The 24,706-nt window shown below is 44.0% G+C and overlaps 1 long non-coding RNA gene across 1 annotated transcript in view; it reads left to right on the top strand.

Annotated features, from left to right (window-relative positions):
• The window catches only part of LOC137324273 (uncharacterized), a 51,079-nt gene extending 43,230 nt beyond the window's left edge, over window positions 1-7,849 (top strand). The window contains exon 2 of the long non-coding RNA XR_010963579.1: window positions 6,948-7,849. This is a non-coding gene — a long non-coding RNA (uncharacterized lncRNA). The remainder of the gene's footprint in view (window positions 1-6,947) is intronic.
• Window positions 7,850-24,706: the final 16,857 nt, after the last annotated feature.

The raw sequence follows: 24,706 nt of genomic DNA, 5'->3' as shown, positions 1-24,706 counted from the left end.
GGGTGGGGGCAGAGCGCGATTGCGACCCCTGGTTCCACAGGAAGGTGTTTCTTTAAAAAATTGAAACGCAACACTCCTGTCCCACTCATCAGTGACAAATTTACATATTCAAGGAGCCTAACACCTGTTTTCCCACCTAAAAAAAAAACAGGCGCAAGGCATACCAATTTCTACCCCTGTGAATTCTCACCGAGTCACCACCCAGCACTCAACATCTGCCCCTTACTCCTGCACCTCTGCCCCCGCCCCTCTCAGCTGGATAAACCATGCGCCTCTTGTAAAACTATTGCTCGACCAAACGGTTACAGGAGGGTGGCAGGTAAACACAGCACGTCACAAGATTTTCTTAAAATTGGTCCCAATATCACTTCTTAACGTTCTGCTGGCAGACACTAAAATCCCCATTCCATTTTAATTGCACAAGTTACTGAATTTTTTTTATATCCGAAGTCTCCGTAAAAAGCAGCTCCGGGTACATCATTGGCTGGAATGGAATAGAATCCAAATAGAACATAATTGCCTCGTGGGAAAGAGATGGTTAGAATCAGAGATTTTAATTACTAGAATAACAGCCCAATTTGTTTTATTCGTCCAATCTTTGATGGTCCCCTCCATTAATATGGTAAAATTCAAAATCAACTAACCAAGTGTGTACTGGGGGCTGATTAACAAGCAGAAAGATCAGCGAATAAATTACTGCAATAAAATTTACAGAAATTTTACAAGGTAAACGATTTGCAGAGAAGCATTATAGAAATTCAGGCTATGCTTTCATTTTTTAATGGATTTCAGTACAGGTCTATAAAAGACCCAAGGTATGCAAGTCACACACCATCCTGACTTGGAAATATATCGCCGTTCCTTCATCGTCGCTGGGTCAAAATCCTGGAACTCCCTTCCTAACAGCACTGTGGGAGAACCGTCACCACCCGGACTGCAGCGGTTCAAGAAGGCGGCTCACCACCACCTTCTCAAGGGCAATTAGGGATGGGCAATAAATGCCGGCCTCGCCAGCGACGTCCACATCCCGTGAATGAATAAAAAAACGTTTTTTTTTAATGAGCCAGTACATCTTTTCCTTTTAAATGATTATTAATGAGCTTTGGCTTTGGGAAGTAACAATGAAAGCATCTTCTGCAGAAATAATTATGATCCTTGATCACAGTTTTATACGTAAGGAATCTTACAACACCAGGTTATAGCCCAACAGTTTTATTTGAAAATCACAAGCTTTCGGAGGCTTTCTCCTTCGTCAGGTGAGTGTGGGATTCCATGGAAGGTAGCGCATTTATAGTCAGAGAACAATGCCTGGTGATTACAGATAATCTTTCCAACTGCCCGTTATCAAGGCAATCAAAGGAGTGTTCAGACAGAGAGACATTACATACAGGACGACTGAATATACAAACGGTCAGAACCCAAAGACAGAGAGAGAGAGAGAGAGAGAGAGAGAAACATCCGAAAGGAAGAGAAAGAGAGAGAATGACCAGTTGTATTAAAAACAGATAACTCTTTTTTCGCTGGTGGGGTTACGTGTAGCGTGACATGAACCCAAGATCCCGGTTGAGGCCGTCCTCATGGGTGCGGAACTTGGCTATCAATTTCTGCTCGACGATTTTGCATTGTCGTGTGTCTCGAAGGCCGCCTTGGAGAACACTTACCCCAAGATCGGTGGCTGAATGTCCTTGACTGCTGAAGTGTTCCCAGACTGGGAGGGAACCCTCCTGTCTGGCGATTGTTGCGCGGTGTCCGTTCATCCGTTGTCGCAGTGTCTGCATGGTCTCACCAATGTACCATGCTCCGGGGCATCCTTTCCTTCAACGTATGAGGTAGACAACGTTGGCCGAGTCACAGGAGTATGAACCATGTACCTGGTGGGTGGTGTCCTCTCGTGTGATGGTGGTATCTGTGTCGATGATCTGGCATGTCTTGCAGAGGTTGCCGTGGCAGGGTTGTGTGGTGTCGTGGATGCTGTTCTCCTGAAAGCTGGGTAATTTGCTGCGAACGATGGTCTGTTTGAGGTTGGGTGGCTGTTTGAAGGTGAGTAGTGGAGGTGTGGGGATGGCCTTAGCGAGGTGTTCGTCGTCATCGATGACATGTTGAAGGCTGCGGAGAACATGGCGCAGTTTCTCCGCTCCGGGGAAATACTGAACGACGAAGGGTACTCTGTTGGTTGCGTCCTGTGTAAGAACGGGATATGACGCTCGACTCGTCGATCGACAGTTCCGACGGGCCACAGCGAAAAATCACATAGACCTCCTCAGAAGACAAACACGGGACGGAACCAACAGAGGTACCTTCCATGGGATCCCACATTCACCTGACGAAGGAGAAAGCCTCCAAAAGCTTGTGATTTTCAAATAAAACTGTTGGACTATAACCTGGTGTTGTAAGTTTCCTTACATTTGTCCACCCCAGTCCATCACCGGCATCTCCACATCACAGTTTTATACGTTATATTAGGCTGTGTGTATTTATGTGACCAAGAACTGCAAGCCAAGTATTTGGAGGTAGAATAATAATTAGGATGGAACAAGTAAGAAGGGAACAACACAGCTGAAAGTTTCTGATGATTTCATAGTTATGAACATTGAGTGGTCATCAAAAGTCTAAGGAGATAAATTTCCTCTGTCTTTGTTAGAGCAAGTGTGCACACTGATTGTTTACTAACGTGTAGTAGTTTTGTGCATTACTATTAATAGAACAGTCGCTATCTTTTTTCCACACACTTGCAATTGCTGCATGGTGTAAAAAGGCACAACACACGTTAATGCACCAGTCCTGCACTAGCAATATTTTCGCTTGTTAAGGAGCAATTGAAGGGTTTTTCCCCCTAGTTCCTAAGGCTTGTCTTCCAACAAATAAGGCCTACTTTAACAGCTGATGTTACAATAGTGTGAAGAAAGGGAAGATGCATAAAGTAACCTGAAACAAAGAAAACCGGTAGGTGGGACAGTGGAGAAATGGAGAGAACTGGATAGAGTGCAAGGAGAAAACCACAGGATTTCATGCTCTGATGGAAAAATGCTCCACACACTCCCCACGTGAATACCTAGGGCACGTACTCACATTGGTGTCATCAGTCAAGATCAGATCCATTTCTGTGATTTAAAACATCTGTAAGCGAAGGCGGAGCTGAAAAAAAAAGTACCACAAAATTCTGCTAAAGGGGTAGGAATCCGTCATGGGCCCGTTTTTGTAAAAATCAGCGCTGGATAGGCAGCACGCACCCCAACAAGGAGGCCCGAAATCGGGCCTAAGGCCTCATCTTAATAATTTAGGTGAGCTGCCAGCGCCTGTCACGCCTCCACACGCAGCTCGCACGTTTCAGCAGGTGAATTTCGGGGTGCTTACCTCGCCAGGAGAAGCCCTGAAGTAATTCCCAGAGTGGGGGGAGAAAGAGAATGGGAGGGGGTCCAATCGTGGGTCAGCAGTGGCCTTCGGGAGTGCGGTGGAGTCAGGAGGAGCACGCCTGCTCCTCGAAGGCTCCACATCAAAGACCATACAAAGAGGTGAGGACGGCTAATCCTTTTGGGCTTCCAAATGCACCGCACAATTGAGATGAGGAAGAGGAGATCTGGAGGATCCAACAAATTTGGGTGTAGTGACCCCATAGGTGTTTTGGCCATACCAGTTACTAGCCCAGGACATGCATTTATAGACCTTATCACACATACCCAGCCTTGTCAGAAGAGACCCACCTTTGCTACCTCCACTTTACAAGACGCTTGCCAAAGAGTTGTATCATTTACTGTGCAGTGGCAAATCCAGGTTTTTTTCATCTAAGGTGTAGCATGGTATTGGCTTCTTCAATTTCGTAATGGTACATGAGGACTTAAAAATCAGCTTCACCCTCAAAAAACAAAATGTGCTGTGTCATTTTGTTAAAATGGTTGCAATGAGTTAATCATCTGAGCCAGATGCCCAAAGGAGAGACTAAGCCATTCATTTACTATTTGTGAAAACTCACTGGCCTGCAAGTTTCAGATGTAATGTCCAATTTTAACCAGTCAGGCTGATGAATACATTCCGAAAAGCAACCAAATTTAAACAGAGTTTGCTAAACTCTAAAAGAGCTACCAATCAAGTAGATATCCTAACCAATCTCATAAGATTATTAGTGTATTCGTTCTGTGCAACTCCCTGCTGATGAAGATTGCATGTAATTCCTTGGGACTCTTTCCTGTCCTGAAATGGTGATGATTCCCTTTTTTTTTGGCAATGATTCAGAATTGGATTTGTGCCACTATAACTGGCAGACGCACTATTTAGTATGGCAACAAACATGACAAAATATAGGGCCCATTAGCTGACGGCAGATTACACAGTCTCAACCAAAAGCACCAATTCCAGCAATGTGTCATTATCACCGATTGCTTCACTTTTCCAGCCTTAATCAAAGGCATTAGAAACATTACAATTTACAGCGCATATTTTCTGGGAGAGCTGAATTTATACCGATAGAGGAGTCATTGAGCAAATTGTGACCAATTTACTTATTATGAGCTGCAGCTGTCACTGAATTTGCATTTTTCCTTTTTTTATTAAAACTTACTCTTAGTCCAGGCCAAAAGAACGATGAGCACGTTCCATCCGTAGATATCTGCCCCACTACTGCTGTATTATTCTTCGGCTATTATTCCAGGGCTCAAATGCTGAAGAGGTAGTTGAACTTTTCTGGAGTTTTTAGCGGTCCTTTTCATAAGGTTTTATCTCTCCCCAAATCCATCTCTGAGCACCCCAGCGCTCTCATTGCTCTCCATGAATCTGAGTGGAAAAATGTAAACATGAGTTAAGGAATGAGGGAATGCTGGAAGAACGAACCAACAGTTGAATGATCTACATTTAGCCTTGTTCTGAGCAATCCTATCACCAAAAACAGGAGTAGGATCAGAAGGAGGCCATCCGGCCCCTTGAGCCTGCTCCGACATTCAATTAGATCATGACTGATCTGTATCTTAACTCCACCTCCCCGCCTTGGTTCTGTAATCCTTGATACCCTCGCCTGACGAGTGCTGGTGAGAAGTTTTTGTCAAATGAACCTTAGTAAAGGTCATCAATGACAAACTTGGACAACGTTCTGCAGCTACAGAGCTCCTTCGAAAGGAAACTAAGGCAGGCCTAGAATTAGTGACAAAAGCGCCGACTTTAACTCCCGTGCAGGAGCGTGGTGCAGAGGCTCGGCAGATTTTGTACGTAACTATCCACGATATAGGTTACAGCTGTACAGAGCTCTGGTGAGACCCCATCTGGAGATCTGCATTCTGGAGTTCTGGGCACCGCACCTCAGGAAGGATATATTAGCCCTTGGAGGGAGTGCAGCGCAGATTTACCAGAATGATACCAGGTCTAAAAGGTTTAAATTATGAGAACAGGTTGCATAGATTAGGTTTGTATTCCCTCAAGTATAGAAGATTAAGGGGTGATCTAATTAAGATGATTAAAGGATTCGATAGGGTGGATAGAGAGAAACTATTTCCTCTGGTGGGGGGAGTCCAGAACAAGGGGGCAGAACCTTAAAATTAGAGCTAGGCCGTTCAGGGGTGATGTCAGGAAGCACTTCTTCACTCAAAGGGGAGTGGAAATCTGGAACTCTCTCCCCCAAAAGGCTGTTGAGGCTGGGGGTCAATTGAAAATTTCAAAACTGAAATTGCTAGATATTTGTTAGGCGAGGGTATTAAGGGTTAGGGAACCAAGGCAGGTAGATAGAGTTAAGATACAGAGCAGCCATGATATAATTGAATGGCAGAACTGAGTCAAGGGGCTGAGTGGCCTACTCCTGTTCCTATGTTCCTACGAATAAATTTGTTGCATCATACAGTCTATTACAAAAGACTGATATTAATCATCCTCTAAAGTGATTGAGGTGTATAATGGAAACCTGCAACAATATACAGGTTCATTGTTCACCCAGAGCATGCTGTCCCACATTACTTAGTGCTCACAGTCAAGCTTTAGTGCATAGGAAGTAGATTGCTCGCCCATGGGAGCTGACCTCTCCGTTGGGCACAAGCACCTGGTGAGAACCCGAATTAAATCCAATTAAAGCTTAATGAAATTCATGGCTTACCATCAGATTCGGTATTCTGGCATAGTGCTGATGACAGCACTAAAAGTCACAATAATTGGTATTTGTGACTGTAACTTACATTATTCAATAGTGTAAAGCAACAGCTCACACTATCCCTAAAGCAGTTTTAATTTGTCTTTTTTTATGCTTTATCAGTATGTTCTCCCAGTCTCCTGGGTGTGTGGAAATGCTGTAGACAGGTGACCTTTATATAAAGGTTGTTCCATTTGATTGACCATTTCATTGTGGTAGTTACAAATAGCTCATGACTACTTTAGATGCATGATAACAATTTACGAGCATTAAACACAACCTATAACCAACAGTAAGGTAATGACTTCCCGCCACATCCTCTACTGACTCATATTGACAGGATATTATCTGTTCAGTATAGCCTCAGATATCAAAGTATCCATTACACAGAGACGTGTGGCTGACAAACAAGGACTGTGACCAATATGAATGGGCTTAGTGTACAAGTTTCTATTCCGTGTCCAATAACGGAGTAATGATTGGTATTGGGACAGTGAAGCCATAATAGGTAGGTAACTGCTACATATGAATGATACAGGTGGGACTGTATATCATTTAACTGGTTACTTATCTTCCTTGCTGTGCTCATTGGGTGATGGTTGACAGTGCTGGATAATGGAAATTTTCTCATCTCACATCTGGTGATAGTATCAAGCATTTTGCTGTCAAGTAAAGCGTAGGTTCGCAGTAAATCCTCAGTTCTTCAGTGAAAAACAATTTAATTCATAGTATGTTCACTTATTTCCTTTTAGCGCGTCGTGAGTGAAATTGTTTCTCACATCAGTGCACAGGATCTGATTTTTTTTTGCATCATAAGATGACTTGTCTTTTTCTCTCTCCGCAGGGCTGAACATTTCCGTACCATCTGCCTTGTCTTCACTGAGATCTTTTTTTTATCTGGATCTCCCTGCGATAGTCGCAATGGTCTTATCCTTAGTTAGATTCATGAAGCATTTGAGGTCCTGCATTTGCCAATTTTCCTCCACGTTGTATTTCATTTTGTGCACAAACTCCCCATCGAAAGTTCCCAGTGGGAATCTCTAGATCTCGATATGGGTCAGATGGCCCAAGCAATGAAGTGTCATCTTATTGCCTTAAATAAAACCATTCATGGTGTAGGTTGCTTGGTTTAGCCCTTGAGATGGTGCTCATGAGACATGAGTTATTTTGTCTCTATATACGGGTATGTAAGGCACCACCACCAATTAAACCTCCTGAGATCTGTTCTTTACACAACCATGTGCTATAGAACAAACATCGCTATAAAAATACCACCGACCTTCGGGTAAGCGTACTCCAAGGCGGCCTTCGAGACACACGACAACGCAAAATCGTCGAGCAGAAATTGATAGCCAAGTTCCGCACCCATGAGGACGGCCTCAACCGGGATCTTGGGTTCATGTCACGCTACACGTTACCCCACCAGCGAACAAATGTTATCTGTTTTTAATATAATGGGTCATTTGCTGGCTTTCTCTGCCTTCCGGATGTTTCTGCCTCTCTCTGTTTTTTTTCCCTGTTTGTTTTTTTGTTGAATGTGTATTCGGGGGTTCTGCAGGTGACACCTCTCTGTCTGAACACGGTGATTGCCTTGGCAACGGGCAGTTGCAGGGGCAGTCTGTAAACACCATGTATTGTTCTATATGTATAAATGCGTAGGCTTCGAGGAGCTCCTGAAACATTTACCTGAGGAAGGAGGAAGTCTCCGAAAGCTTGTGAATTTAAAATAAAATTGCTGGACTATAACTTGGTGTTGTAAAATTGTTTACAATTATATATATCAATTGATTCACCACAGAAAATTATTTCCCTAATTTTATGAGGCCCAGCCGGCAGCAAGATCTTTCCTATGAGCAGGCGTGGATGTGAAAACCTGCATAGCCCAATAACACCACTTTGAATTTCCCAACCTGGGAATTTGCTGGTTGAGATAAGGCAGCAATGGAGGCAAATGCATGTCTCATTTAGATTGGATAATTATGGTAATTAAGGCACCTCGGTGAATTTCACAAGTTTTGGCCTTACTCTGTCCCCCAGCACACACCTCATCTGAACAAAATGGATGCATGACTGCTCCACTGGCCTGGTCTGCTTTAGTAGAATCCTTGAAGTGAGGTTGAGGCTGGGGGTCAATTGAAAATGTCAAAACTGAGGTTGATAGATTTTTGTTAGGCACAGGTATTAAGGGTTAGGGAACCAAGGCGGGTAGATGGAGTTAAGATACAGATCAGCCGTGATCTTATTAAACTGCGGAACAGGTTCGAGGGGCTGAATGGCCTCCTTCTGCTCTTATGGTGTTGGTGGAAAACCATCGCATTTCTTGGGCAGTGGTCATTTGTTGACTTTGGTCATTTAGCATTCAGCATAGCTTTTTTTGCTGCATTTGCATTTCTACGTTCCTGCAAAACTTTGCCAGCCAAGGCTTTTGCTGCAGTTTTTTTCTTTCAATTGCTGCTTCATTACAACTCGCAGCTACCAAGGTTTTGAGGATGGGAATCTCTTTGGAGATTGTTCCAATTGCGTTGCATTAACGGGAGCAGCAGATGTTACGCATGCACCTAACAATTCCCAAGGACCCATATTTATACACCATACCTGGGTATGTCAGGGGAGACCTGCCACTGCCACCTTTATTTCACTGCAGAGGCATTGACCAAGCTGCACCGTGTGCTATAGGCTGACCTACGGAGAACCACACGAGGAATGAGATGGCTCTTCTCGTGGTAGTGAAGCTCACAAGGGTATCAAGCTTCTATGCTACAGAATCCTTCCAGGCCATCATAGAGTAACCAGTTTACAGCACATAAGCAACAACTTGCATTTATAAAGCGCCCTTAATCTAGTAAAACATCCCAACGCGCTTCACAGGAGCGATTATCAAACTAAATTTAACACTGAGCCACATAAGGAGATATTAGGGCAGGTGAACCAAAAGCTTGGTCAAAGAGGTAGGTTTTAAGGAGCGTCTTAAAGGAGGAGAGAGAGGTGGAGAGGCGGAGAGGTTTAGGGAGGGAATTCCAGAGCTTAGGGCCTAGGCAGCTGAAGGCACGGCCGCCAATGATGGAATGATTAAAATCGGAGATGCACAAGAGGCCAGAATTGGAGGAGCGCAGAGATCTCAGGGGGTTGTAGGGCTGGAGCAGGTTACAGAGACAGGGAGGGGGCGAGGTCATGGAGGGATTTGAAAAGAAGGATGAGAATTTTAAAATCGAGGCTTTCCCAGACTGGGAGCCAACATAGGTCAGCGAGCACAGCGGGTGTTGGGTGAACGGGACTTAGTTCTATAACTCTATATAGCATATGACTGACACCATGCTGGCCAGGCGAAATACCTTCATAACTTTCTTGCCAGAAAGGTGACTCCAACCAGAAAGATCACAAAACTTTCACCCCCTGGCAGGCTTCCAAAGAGTCAAAGGGATTATGGATGGCCCCAATTGTGCTGTCAGGACTCCAACTGTCAACTCCAATACACAGGTGAACAGGAAACGGTTCCACCCCATAAATGTCTCGGTGGTATCTAAGCACAGGAACTTGACACTGCCTGTATCAATGTGTATTATCCCAGAAGCGTCCATAATTATGCACCAGTCCGTGGTGCCTGAATTATTTGAAGGCCCTAAGAGAATAAAAAGATGTTGTTTGTAAGACCAGAGCGATCTTCTTCATTCATTGCTAATGATTCCACTTGGACACCTTTACACAGCAGCAGAGCCCAAGTACAATGGCCCTTGGCCCCTAGGTGTGCAAAACCAACAGTTCCATTTGTTGGACTGCTCAGCCTGGGTGCTGCTCACAGTCCCGCCAAAGTCTGCAGAGTAACTGCAGTCTGTGCAGCAGGAGGAGTAGGAGCTCCCATGGGGGAGTCGGTGGTGGGAGGGGGGGAGGGGGGTTCCAGCCCACAGAAAAAGGATGAGGAAGCAGAGATTGGTATGAAACTCTGTCACAAAGAACTACTTCCAATAATGGAGGTATCCAGTCATTGGTCAACTTTGTTTATCCAACCTGCAACAAGACAAAACGGAAGGTCCATCGGGCTTAAAATCGACAGGAAGAGGGTGAGAGAAAGGAGGAGATCCGCGTGAGGTTGATCTGACGTTCAGTGCTGGGAGACCGGTGCGGCATTCTGTGATCAAGAACTACTTCCAGTAATTGGTGCGTCTGGGGCTTGACTTTCCACCGTTACACTGTAGCATAGCAGAAGGAAATCAAGGCAAATCAGCCGGAAAGGCCTTTTTAGAAAATTACTAGAAATAAAAAGCTAGTGTCATCGGTAAAAATGAAGCATGTTAGATTGTTGTAAAAACCCAACTGGTTCACTAATGTCCTTTAGGGAAGGAAACCTGTTGTCCTTACCCAGTCTGGCCTACATGTGACTCCAGTCCTACGCCAACGTAGTTGACTCTTAACTGCCCTCTGAGGTGGCCTAGCGAAGCCACTCAGTTGTTCGGGATGGGCAATAAAAGTCGACCTTGCCAGCGACCCCACGTCCCAAGAATCAATTTAAAAAAAACCACGTCTATTCAGTCAGGTATTCTCATTGGATAAATGTACCTATTGGGTCTCCAACACCTGGTACCTTCTACTTCCATCTTGATTAGCCTCAGGCTCCCAATTTCCCTGGAGGCACATCGCTGCCTTCAAACAGCGAAAGGAACCTGGGAGCAGCAACGTATTAGGAAACCTTATTCTGAGCAACTGAAAATGTTGTCGATATTTTGAACTGATTGCATGTATGTTGTGACTGTATTTATGTGTCTATATGTATGTACGTGTGTGCCTATGTAGTGTATAAGTGTGCGTGTGTGCTCATGTTTGTGTTTGGTTTGGTTTTTGTTGTTTGTTGTCTCATACTGCCCTCTGTGGTGCAAGTGTAATAACGTCTTCCATTCAGCATTTTGAATTTCCAGCACGAGTTGTAAAAATATACCCTATATTATTGTTCCACGCTGAAGAAGTTTTACCTTTTTAGGAGCTGCACATTAGATAGGAAACTAATAACAAAAATATTTTTGCAATAAAATAAGTTTTGTTCGGTGTCTTGAAGATTCATTTATTGTATTTTGTTTTACAACATTTTGTTTCTATTGTAATGATATTGAATTTCAAAATCTTGTAGAAGCCTTGAAGGTAAAGCTGAAGCAAGAAGAACAATCAACCAATGCTTTTCCCTCCTTCAACTTGTTCCATAAACCCTTCCTCTTCTGAAGAAAATGATTCATTCTAGGGTACAAATCCATGAGTGGATAGAATGGGCCTGTATTGTCTGGAGTATAGAAGAATGAGAGGTGATCTCATGGAAATGTATAAAATTCTTAGAAGGCTTGACAGGGTAGATGCTGAGAGGCTGTTTCCCCTGGCTGGAGAGTTTAGAACTAGGGGGCATAGTCTCAAGGTAAGGGGTCGGCCATTTAGGACCAAGATGAGGAAAAATGTCTTCACTCTTTTGAATCTTAGGAATTCTCTACCCCAGAGGGCTGTGGATGCTCAGTCATTGAGTATATTCAAGGCTGAGATCAATAGATTTTTGGACACTAAGGGAATCAAGGGATATGGGGATAGGACGGGAAAGTGGAGTTGAGATAGAAGATCAGCCATGATCTTATTGAATGGCGGAGCAGGCTCGAGGGGCTGTATGGCCTACTCCTGCTCCTATTTCTTATGTTCATATCCCATTCTTTAATTTGTAAGTCCAGTCCAGGAGAGCTGGCAGGCTATTCAGCTGCAGGGAACATCACACATCAAACTCAACATCCTTGCACGTTTATTCTCCGACAGGAATTACTGGCTAGTGATCAGGAGCAGGAACCCAGACCCTCCCGAGCTCAGGGACACCGAGGTCGATTATACACTTGCTACTGCAGCTGACAAGCGTATGCTAATCTGTCAAAAAGGTTTCTTCTTCCTGCAAAAACTTTTGTTTTGTTTTAAGGGTTAGCTCTCTGTTTATCTATATCCCCTCTCCACCCCCCCCAACCTTGCTTACCTTGAACAGTAATCTGGACTGAATGATCTGTGCCTAATCCTCTGCCAATGGCGTCCCAGACACGAGGATGCATCTGGGAGCAGCTGGAAACAATTCCCCCTCCTCTCGGCATTTCCTCATGGCAACATGCCAAGATCGGTAACTTAAATGTGTAGGGCAAAATCAAAGCCCTGTCTGCACACAGTGGTGCCATGCATTGGTGCCATGCACTGATGCTCCAATTGGCTGTGCCATCCTGCCACTGCATGAACCATGTTTTGAATTTAAGATATGGACGGATGATGGAGAAGAAATAGACATTTTGTGCACCAACAATACCACTTGTGCGTTGAATATAATAGATCTATGAATTCTGTTGGGATTTGTGTTTGGTTCCAAATGTAGAGAATTCTATAAAGATGCATTAGACAATTCTGTTTAGAAAACATTCATAATGACCCTGAACTGAAATGTGAATTAAGTTAAGACCATTTTAATGCCAACTTGCCATTATTGTAAGTAGCAAACTATAACAACAACAACAGCAGCGGCAACAACAACAATAATGACAACAACTCGCATTTATATAGCCCCTTTAACATAGTAAAATGTCCAAAGGCGCTTCACAGGAACGATTAACACACAAAATTTGACACCGAGCCACATAAGGAGATATTAGGGCAGGTGAACCAAAAGCTTGGTCAAAGAGGTAGGTTTTAAGGAGCGTCTTAAAAGAGGAGAGAGAGGTGGAGAGTGGGAGAGGTTTAGGGAGGGAATTCCAGAGCTTAGGGCCTAGGCACGGCCGCCAATGGTGGAGCGATGAAAATCGGGGAAGCTCAAGAGGCCAGAATTGGAGGAACGCAGAGATCTCGGAGGGTTGTAGAGCTGACGGGGGTTTACAGAGATATATGAGAAGATACCACCATTCCCTTATTCAGTGTAAACCTACTGACTCTAGTAGTAAAATTAGCCAATTAAGGTCTTATTTTTAAGATCTCGGAGGGTTGTAGGGCTATTAGGAATAGTTTATCTTATCGGTCCTCCGTTTCTTAATTATTTCTTCTATTCTGTATTCATTATCTTCCTCTCTGTAGTGTGTATCTTTTCCCAGCCACGAGGATAAGCTGCCGATTAAATAAACATACGTGGAAAACTCATTTGCATTGACTGGCTCGACTCCACCCTTCAGCATTTTTGCAATAAAAGAATGTGTAGAAAAGGTTGTCCCCGTGCGTCACGTGCTCCTTCCCCGAGGGTGCTTCAGTGCACAGTTTTGGTTTGTGCAGTGCGAACTACGCCCCTAAAGGAAGAAAGAACTTGCATTTATACAGCGCCTTTCACAACCTCAGGATGTCCTAAAGCGCTTTACAACCAATTAAGTACTTTTGAAGTGTAGTCACTGTTGTAATGTAGGAAATGCGGCAGCCAATTTTCGCACAGCAAGATCCCATAAACAGCAATGTGGTAATAACCAGATAATCTATTTTAGTGATGTTGGTTGAGGGATAAATATTGGCCCAGGACACTGGGGAGAACTTCCCTGCTCTTCTTTGAAATAGTGTCATGGGATCTTTTACAGCCACCTGAGAGGGCATCAAGTTTAACATCTTATCCAAAAGGCAGCACCTCAGATAGTGCAGCACTCTCTCGGTATTGCACTGGAGTGTCAGCCTAAGTTTTGTACTGAAGTCCCTGGAGTGGGATTTGAACCCACAAACTTCTGGACTCCAGAGGCAAGGGTGCTACCCACTGACCCACAGCAATCATAGAATCATAGAAAGGTTACTGCACAGAAGGAGGCCATTCAGCCCATCGAGTCTATGCCGGCTCTATGCAAGAGCAATCCAGCTAGTCCCACTCCCCCGCCCTTTCCCCGTAGTCCTGCAAATTTATTCCTTTCAAGTACTTATCCAGTTCCCTTTTGAAGGCCATGATTGAATCTGCCTCCACCACCCCCTCGGGCAGTGCATTCCAGATCCCAACCACTCGCTGTGTAAAAAGGTTTTTCCTCATGTCACCATTGGTTCTTTTGCCAATCACCTTATAGAATCATAGAATCATAGAAGTTACAACATGGAAACAGGCCCTTCGGCCCAACATGTCCATGTCGCCCAGTTTATACCACTAAGCTAGTCCCAATTGCCTGCACTTGGCCCATATCCCTCGATACCCATCTTCCCCATGTAACTGTCCAAATGCTTTTTAAAAGACAAAATTGTACCCGCCTCTACTACTGCCTCTGGCAGCTCGTTCCAGACACTCACCACCCTTTGAGTGAAAAAATTGCCCCTCTGGATCCTTTTGTATCTCTCCCCTCTCACCTTAAATCTGTGCCCCCTCGTTATAGACTCCCCTACCTTTGGGAAAAGATTTTGACTATCGACCTTATCTATGCCCCTCATTATTTTATAGACTTCTATAAGATCACCCCTTAACCTCCTACTCTCCAGGGAATAAAGTCCCAGTCTGTCTAACCTCTCCCTGTAAGTCAAACCATCAAGTCCCGGTAGCATCCTAGTAAATCTTTTCTGCACTCTTTCTAGTTTAATAATATCCTTTCTATAATAGGGTGACCAGAACTGTACACAGTACTCCAAGTGTGGCCTCACCAATGCCCTGTACAACTTCAACAAGACATCCCAACTCCTGCATTCAATGTTCTGACCAATGAAACCAAGCATGCTGAATGCCTTCTTCACCACCCTATCCACCTGTGACTCCACTTTCAAGGAGCTATGAATCTGTACTCCCAGATCTCTTTGTTCTATAACTCTCCCCAACGCCCTACCATTAACGGAGTAGGTCCTGGCCCGATTCGATCTACCAAAATGCATCACCTCACATTTATCTAAATTAAACTCCATCTGCCATTCATCGGCCCACTGGCCCAATTTATCAAGATCCCGTTGCAATCCTAGATAACCTTCTTCACTGTCCACAATGCCACCAATCTTGGTGTCATCTGCAAACTTACTAACCATGCCTCCTAAATTCTCATCCAAATCATTAATATAAATAACAAATAACAGCGGACCCAGCACCGATCCCTGAGGCACACCGCTGGACACAGGCATCCAGTTTGAAAAACAACCCTCGACAACCACCCTCTGTCTTCTGTCGTCAAGCCAATTTTGTATCCAATTGGCTACCTCACCTTGGATCCCATGAGATTTAACCTTATGTAACAACCTACCATGCGGTACCTTGTCAAATGCTTTGCTGAAGTCCATGTAGACCACGTCTACTGCACAGCCCTCATCTATCTTCTTGGTTACCCCTTCAAAAAACTCAATCAAATTCGTGAGACATGATTTTCCTCTCACAAAACCATGCTGACTGTTCCTAATTAGTCCCTGCCTCTCCAAATGCCTGTAGATCCTGTCCCTCAGAATACCCTCTAACAACTTACCCACTACAGATGTCAGGCTCACTGGTCTGTAGTTCCCAGGCTTTTCCCTGCCGCCCTTCTTAAACAAAGGCACAACATTTGCTACCCTCCAATCTTCAGGCACCTCACCTGTAGCGGTGGATGATTCAAATATCTCTGCTAGGGGACCCGCAATTTCCTCCCTAACCTCCCATAACGTCCTGGGATACATTTCATCAGGTCCCGGAGATTTATCTACCTTGATGCGCGTTAAGACTTCCAGCACCTCCCTCTCTGTAATATGTACACTCCTCAAGACATCACTATTTATTTCCCCAAGTTCCCTAACATCCATGCCTTTCTCAACCGTAAATACCGATGTGAAATATTCATTCAGGATCTCACCCATCTCTTGTGGTTCCGCACTTAGATGACCTTGTTGATCCTTAAGAGGCCCTACTCTCTCCCTAGTTACCCTTTTGCCCTTTATGTCCTCTGGTTCTTGACCCTTCCGCCAATTGGAACAGTTTCTCCCTATCTATTCTGTCTCGACCCTTCATGATTTTAAATACCTCTATCAAATCTCCTCTCAATCTTCTCTGTTCCAAGGAGAACAACCCCAGCTTCTCCAGACTATCCATGTAACTGAAGTCCCTCATCCCTGGAATCATTCTAGTAAGACCTCTCTAAGGCCTTCACGTCTTTCCTGAAGTGCCGTGCCCAGAATTGGACACTATACTCCATTTGTGGCCAAACCAGTGTTTTATAAAAGGTTCATCATGACTTCCTTGCTTTTGTATTCTATGCCTCTATTTATAAAGGCATAGAGTACAATAAAAATTTCTCCTGATACTACAGAACCTTTATTGCCAGGTCCTCCATTCACTCTCTTGCCAACCTCCATCCGCGGAGCTTTTTATCTCTGCCTTGACTTTTCCTCCATACTGGGCCTTCAGTCCTTTGCTGTATTTCCTTCAGCAGCACTTCCAAAGACCTCATACTGAAAAAAGGGAGTTTTTTTCCCCCTTATATTCCTCTTTGCTTCCATTTCCCTTGCCAGAAAAGTTTTGTTCTGCCAACAAAAAAAGCAATGGCAAGCAACAGCCCCCTCCCCCAGCCAATCACACTGCCAGACAGGTTCCCTGAGCACATTTTCCATATGCAGGGAGCCCGAGTGAAATCCATAAGGAGGATCCCCGCTTCGAACAGTTCGGTGAGGTCAACCCTCTTCACAACTCGTGCACGCTTGTCTGCGCCAGAGATGGTCTCAGCTTCAACTTTGTCAACATCACAATGTTACGGTGCCCTGGGCTTGAGCCAGAGTCAATGGTTTCTTTTGTAAAAGTACGGTTCTACTCCTTTAGGATAAAAGAAGCCTCGATGCTTTGTCATTTTTCAGAGAAATAGTGCAGTGTGAGGAGATTATAAGGTAAAGGCTTCAAGTCCTCTCCTGAGGGGGTCCTGCCGCATCCATTAGGCGGTCATTTGATGCTTCGTTGGCCTAGTTGAGTCCTGTAGCATTGCTCCTTACATCATGAATCCTTATAGTCCTGATGTCTGTTTTCGGAGTGTGGTCCTTTGTTCTCATAGAGCCCTGTGCCTTGATCAAAGAAAAACAGATCAGCTTCAGGGCAGCCTGTGGGCGTCTGCCCCTCCTAGGAGCGGGACTAGCTGGATTGCTCTTGCATAGAGCCGGCATGGACCTGATGGGCCGAATGGCCTCCTTCCGTGCTGTAACCTTTCCATGATTCTTTGTGCTAAATAAAACCAACTTCAAGTAGACCCTGGAGTGTTCCTTAAGGAAGCCTAGAGCATCCAGTGAGTAAACCATTGTGCAGGAAACTCTGTGCAGGAGCCTGCTGTTAGCATCAGGGGAACTATGAACAAGATAGGAAGCCTACTCACTTTCCATTGGTGGTTTGTGTTAGAAAGTGTTAGATTCTGTTGCGTAAAGATAGATGGCACGGTCTGTTACATTAGCATTAATCGCCTTGTTGGTAAAATTAGAGTTGGTGAAGTGAGGGAAGAGAATTAACCCTGGTTTTGGCCTCGATTTTTTTTTCTGTTGACTTAAATCGAACTAAACTTGATACAGGTATCTAAGCACAAGCTGGTTCCTTAAAATTATTATTGTTCTCCATCTGTGGTCAGTCAACTAAACACTACATAAATGCACCCAATGAATACACTTCATTTGCTGAGGAACATGCAGGAATGGGATCCCCAAAAACAGTCTCAGCGTGAGATGCATTTGATCTGTTGTGATGGTTATTGCACCATGACAATTTAGAGAGCAAACTTGCATTTGTGTAGCCCCGTATCATGCCTCTCAGGACATCCCAAAGCGCCTCACATACAATGAACTACTTTGCGGTGCAGTCACTGTCAGGTGCAGCAGTCATTTTGTGCACAGCAAGTTCCGACAAACGGCAAAGATGAATCTCGAGTTAATCTGCCTTTGCTGGTGTTCTGCTGAGGGAGGAATGTTGGTCAGGACACTGGGAGAACTCCTCAATTTTGTTAGATGCTAACGTGGGATCTTTAACGTCCACCTGAACAAATGGATGGGATAATGTATGGATGTCATTTACAAAGGACAGCACTAGTTCCTGAGAACTCCTCTAAAGTGTCAGCCCAGATTATGTGCTCAAGTCCTGGTTCCTCAAGTTAAATAAAGAGCAGGCCAAGTTCTGCAATTCACAACACTCATTATATATCATCATAAAAACTTCCAATTTCTCCATATTTTTAAGGCTATTATTTTCTTTGTCTTGTACAGAATAAATCACCATTAAAGTCTATTATTTAGTACCATGCTTGTCATAATAGCCTTCGCCACTATTATATAAATACCTCTAGACGCAGTCTCCCCATTGATCAAGCACAGTTTGCTTTTATTGCCTTATATAATACATTATAATTGGCTTTATTGCTAATTAGCAATTAGTATACAGTACACATCGATACTATCTTCAACTCCTTCCCTCATGTTTTTATGACGATGTTAGCTCTGAGGTAGAAAGATTTTATTTTGGCAATTATGCACTCCACATGCAAACTATTTTCATTAATCTCAGCGTTTTGTGAAGTGTGGACCTGTACCAATTAATGACGGGACCCCGAAAAATAAAATAGCCGGAAGATTTACAAGCACAATGTAAAGAACTGTTTCCATTTTTCCCCGTCTTAAGTTGGAGATGGATTTCCATTAGAAATTACAGGGGGAAAGTTATCAGGTGTCAAATATTCAGTGTATGGCATTCAACTTTTTCAGGTTCCAGTTTTGGATTTAACGGGACAGAAATGCATCAAACGGTGGCGCAAAACAGGAGGTGTCGTATCTGCCGCTCGTTATACTCCCTGCTCGATATCCAGTTTCATTGACTTTAATAAAACTTAATATAATACAAGGCGTGTAACAGGCAGCCCACATGATACCATCAGCTTAACATCCCTGCCCAATTCGAATTTCTCCCCCAATAAATTCACACAAGTTCTAAAAGAACATTGGCTAACTTACACATTCATAACAGAGGCATGATTTGAAGTACAACAAAGAAGAGTTACACGCTCAGGTTGATGGCCCTGATGGCAGTAGTCATGTGCTTTTGATTAGGAATAATGTACCTTTTGGTTGAATTTTAGAATGATTTTAAAATCTAAATCCATCCAAGAATACATTTTTAACATGTCAGCCCTCGCAAAGACCATCTGAAAACAGCACCATTGAATGCGACAAGATAGGAAATTCACAAAATTACATGAGGCTGTTTTTTTAAAAGACTTACAATATTGGCGGTCCCCTCATGGACATTGTTCTTCATCCAGTGATGTATTGGCCAGGATTTTCCAGTGGAGTTATGCTGGTTCCCTGACAGTGGATGGAGCGGGAAATTCCCCAGGAGCTGCTCGGCTGGCCCTCTGCTCTCCCCTGCTACTTCCTGGGTTTTCTGATGGAAGTGACGGGGCAGGTAAAGGGCATTTGCCCAAATTTGGATGGTGAATGCAAAGGGCACGCAAATGATACGCCATCTGGTGCGTGTCAATTGTACCTTAGAAATGCTGGGCCTAGGAGCACCTGTGCATTACTGGTATCCAGTGTTGTTCTGGTGTCTGGATGAAAAGGGGTCTTTACTTACTTGACTTGGTTACATCATTAAACTCCTTGTGGCACTGAGCGATCAAGTGCTGAATACAGGAAATCGGCACTAACCTCCTTGGCAACCTCCTTCCAGTTCTCTGCTGCTGCTTTCCTTGTGGCCCTCTGTCTATCGGTGCCCCCAAAAATTGCCTCCTTCCCGTCCCTGTCTTCATGCAGGGGCACTTCCAGAGTCCTAGACAAGAATTTGTGAAGTGGGAGTTCTGCGTCCCAAAGCAGAGCTACCAGACATTGTAAAAACACCAAACATCTGGTTTGCTGCGAAAACATTTCTGATGATGTCTGGCCCTTTAAGCTGTAATAAGTATTTATCTCCTGCAATGGCACGATATTTTCTGACCCCAAACTGGGGGGGCGGGTGGGACCTGATAGAGGTCTTTAAGATAATAAAAGGGTTTGACAGGGTAGACGTAGAGAAAATGTTTCCACTTGTGGGGGAGTCCAAAACTAGAGGTCATAAATATAAGATAGTCAGTAATAAATCCAACTGGGAATTCAGGAGAAACCTCTTTACCCAAAGAGTGGTTAGAATGTGGAACTCGCTACCACAAGGAGTAGTTGAGGCAAATATCATAGATGCATTTAAGGGGAAGCTGGATAAACACATGAGGGAGAAAGGAATAGAAGGATATGCTGATAGGGTTAGATGAAGTAGGGAGGGAGGAGGCTCGTGTGGAGCATAAACACCGGCATGGGCCTGTTGGGCCGAATGGCCTGTTTCTGTGCTGTACATTCTATATAATGAGGAGGGAGGAGCATAAATGCCAGTATAGACCAGTTGGGCCGAATGGCTTATTACTGTGCTATAGTTTCGATGTAACTCAATGTAACAGGCACACTCCCAATGATTGGTGTTTCTACGCCTGGAGTTTGCTGACAATATTCTAATTAATACAACAAGCTCAGCACACCTGTGGTCAGGCAAATGGAAGTCCCACCCCATCAAACCTCTGAGTTCCTCTGTCCGTCCATATCAACATCCTAAACAACCAGGATACCGCCATTCACTGCACTTTTGTGTCACACAAACCTTCATTCTCCACCCGAAGAGGTTTCTCCTGAATCTTTTTCCATTAATTTAGGGGTTTCCCAGAGCTCTGATAGTGAACTGATTTTTATCCTCTCTCCAACTCCATTCCTTCTTTATATCAGTAACCTCTTCCACCTAATATTTAACCTCATCTACTCTTTTGGTGATGACCAGTCTATTTTCATCAACTTCACACACACTGTCCTCTCCCAGTGGCCGAATGACTACGTCTTGGTCTCCTCCGTGCTCTGCTTTTAAGCCTTTTGAATTGATACTGGGGAGGGGGGGGGGGCTTTTAAGATTTAAAATTCATGAGGCTGAGGAGTTGAATTGATCCTGGGGTCGGGATCCTTTAAGATTTAAAGAGCCCCACCCAGTCACATACCATAACAACACTCGACACCAGTAATGCACAGGTGTTCCTGGCGCTCGGCATTTCTAAGGTGCGATTGACACACACCAGATGGCATATCATTTGCATGCCTTTTGCATCCACCCTCTAAATTTGGGCAGATGTACTCTACCTGCCCGTCATTTCCATCAGAAAACCCTGGAAGTGGCAGAGGAGAGCAGAGGGCCAGCCGAGCAGCTCCTGGCGAATTTCCCGTTCCGTTCAATTTTTCAAAAGCACTTTCTTCACGTGTCTTGCGAGTCTAACCAATGGGGGAAATTAGAAGCTGCAGCTTGAGTAAGAACGATGAAGAAGTATTGGGACTTCAGCACTTAAAGGGTTAGCTGTACTTAGCAAAAGCCAACATGAGGCAGCTTCCTGCTTCCAAATACCATGGGTGCAGACACACCTGAAAGAACTGTACTGGCCCAAATAATAACTAAACATTGCACAAAAACAAAGGAGGCTTGTGAGTTCAATTCTAGTCTGACTACTCAATTCGACTTGGCCTTTTGAAGCTTTAATTATCAGCTCCCATCATAATATTGGAATGAACTAGGAATGTAATCATTCATAAAGCATGAGGGAACAGCAGCATGTGATTGTTATCAGAAATTCATCACAAAGAAAAGTTATTTACGTTGTACGGTTTGTAATGAGTGTGTCAACAGATGGTTGTTCTTTAGACAGTTTGAGTAAGTTGAGTTACGAGTGTACCTCTCTACAAACCTCTCTACACCTTCACTACAGTAATGTTTTTTTTCTTACTATGTTTCACGTTTCTGGGGTTGCTGATTATCTCCAAGGATAGAACGCTGGAGTCCCAGGCGGCCAGCTCAAGTTTGAATCTCAGGCAGTCTCGACTCACTTGAATTTAACTGCACTAATTGCGTTATTTCAGTTTTGAAGTAAAATCTGGCAAATTCAGTCCCATTGACCTCCTGGCAGCTGATTAAAGAGCAGCAAAAACAATAGCTGTCTGGGTAAATGATCCAGGAAGATGTATGAGTGAAACCGAAAGGTGGGACATGGAGCAATAATTTGTCAATTTAGATATTATTAAATGGCCCAATAATTATTGGAAAGTATTTAATAAAATTCAAATTCTATGCCAATCGTTTAAAAATGAGATTTTAATTAGCTAATTTACCACTAGAGTTAGTAGGTTTATACTGAATGAGGGAGTGGTGACATCTTCTCATATATCTCTGTAAACCCCCTCCAGCCCTCCGAGATCTCTGCGCTCCTCCGATTCTGGCCTCTTGCGCTTGCCTGGTTTTCATCGCTCCACCATTGGCGGCTGTGCCTTCAGCTGCCTGGGCCCTAAGCTCTGGAATTCCCTCCCTAAACCTCTCCACCTCTCTCTCCTCCTTTAAGACGCTCCTTAAAACTTATCTCTTTGACCAAGCTTTTGGTCGCCTGTCCTAATATCTCCTTATGTGGCTCGGTGTCAAATTTTGTCTGATAATCGCTCCTGTGAAGCACCTTGGGACGTTTTACTATGTTAAAGGCGCTATATAAATGCAAGCTGTTGTTGGTGTTATGGTGGGATGTCCTAGAGACCAGCACATACATTTCTAAGTATTATATTTTGCCCTGATATGATTCGACTGCACCAGGAGGCAGCATTACTCAGCGTAACTCAGTGTTACCGAGTGAATTTTAAGGGCCAGTTTTATGAGTATGTGCCAGCACTGTGGACCCTTGGTGATAGAGGGTGGGAGTTGGAAAATTGGGTGTCCAACATCACATGCCTCATCCACGAGGCTCCCAATGATACGAGGTTTCATTTTTGGGAGAGAGAGGAGGCAGTGCTGCAGGCAAGTTAATCTAATTCAGGTCCCACACTAAATTTCACAACTTCACAACTCCTCCCCTTGCAAACACTACACTAATACAAGATGGACCTGTGGGTCCGGCCTTTTTCCAACTAATTGCTAAAGTAAGGTCGCTGAAGTTTCATTTAGTGTTGAAGTGTACTTTTTGGCAGTGAGTTTTTATCTACTCCTGCATTGAACATCTTGCCTGTGGATTTAGTTCTTTTTGCTGTAGTCTTTGGTTTGTGTCCTGTTTTGGGATTTCCGGCTATGCTGCCACGGGGACCTCAGTGTAATATATGTTAAAAATGCTACTATGGAGCTAAACTTGAGTTTCAACGAGTTAAATTCATAGGACAACAGAATTTGCAAGTATATATTAGATTTCAGACAAGGTGCCTGAACTAGCATCCTTCAGACAATGAAAGATAGTGTAACTGTTCACACTCATTGATTGTGCAACAACTCTATTCATTTAAACTCAGCAGTGGTCATTGCCATTATGTTCGAATAAACTCTTAAATTGGTTTGGTGATAACTAGCTGCTTTTATTTCCGGGCCGTCTAGAATCTTCCATCAAAGAATAACAAAAGCAATACAAGAGAGACCTTGGAGTGGAATTATTAGCATGTGCTTACTTCCATCAGAGGGTGGGTAGGGGGTGCATCTAGTGTTCAGTTAACAATATGCAAGGACCATACATGACTTCATGACTTGCCAAGTTACACTGGTGAACTCTGCTCTTGGTTTTGGGGGGGAGGGGCGTTACATTAATCAGTTAACTAAAAGCCAACACAGAATACACGTTTTTATAAAAGAGACACAGACTCACAAAGGCAGTCTGGATTTTGAAAGCAGGACACTGCGCAAGCAGTCAGGCAGCAAAATGTTGCAAGAAGTAGAGCATAAACGCCAGCATAGACCAGTTGGGCCAAACGGCCTGTGTCTGTGCTGTAGACTAGATGAAGAAGGTTAAAACGATAGTTGATTGCATGGAGACAAGCTCTGCTTTGGGTTGTAGGACAGAATGGAGAGTGGTTATTCTGCTTAAGTTAAGTAAGAAGACCCACTGAAGTGGGATATCGTTGCCCGTTTATTATGCATGTATCATTATGTGACAACAAGTTAAATTGAACTCAGCAAATCTAATTATAACCATTGCTCTTATGTTTGCCTTAAACCATCTTAATGATTCAAAGCAATGTCCGCCTCAACTAATTTAACTAGGACCACCTTCAGAGACATTGAAGAAAGACACATGTGAAAAATACAAGTATCCGGCTCGGTTCATGAGGGACAGCTATTGTACATGTAGAGACAGGGTAGCCTGCAGCCCTCCCTATCCCCTCCCCAAACTCTTCCTCTGAATTTGGCCTTGTGTATTATCCATTCCCTTGACGGCCATATCAACAGCTGCCTGGGCCCACGCTCTGGAAGTCCCTCCCTAAACCTCTCTGTCTCTCTACCTCCCTCTCCTCCTTTAAGAATCTCCTTGAAGACCTCCTCTTTGACCAAACTTTTGGACACCCCTCCTAATAGCTCGCTCTTTGAATCAGCATCTACATTTTTGATTATGTCTTTGTGAAGCCCTTTAGGACATTTTTCTAGGTTAAAGACACTCCTGTAAATGGATGCCCAAGGTCTCGGTGGTACCAGTTACAGTATTTGTGGGGGAAAATTGTTCTGTGCTTGCGCCCTTGGTGCTTTGGGATTGCCATGGTGATGCCATTTGCTTCATGTTATTCTGCATTTCAGTAAATCTCTTCCACATGACGACAGTGATGTCAAAGATGCGATGTCACACATTCTCCACCAGCTTCTGCTAAAGGATTTGGAAAATGCCTTCTGCTCCTGTGTTAACTCCCGTCTGAAGG

This window comes from Heptranchias perlo, chromosome 8, assembly GCF_035084215.1.
Source record: "Heptranchias perlo isolate sHepPer1 chromosome 8, sHepPer1.hap1, whole genome shotgun sequence".
NCBI lineage: Eukaryota > Metazoa > Chordata > Chondrichthyes > Hexanchiformes > Hexanchidae > Heptranchias > Heptranchias perlo.
The sequence above is the reverse complement of the archived record's forward strand: the minus strand, read 5'-3'. Positions and strand labels throughout refer to the sequence as shown.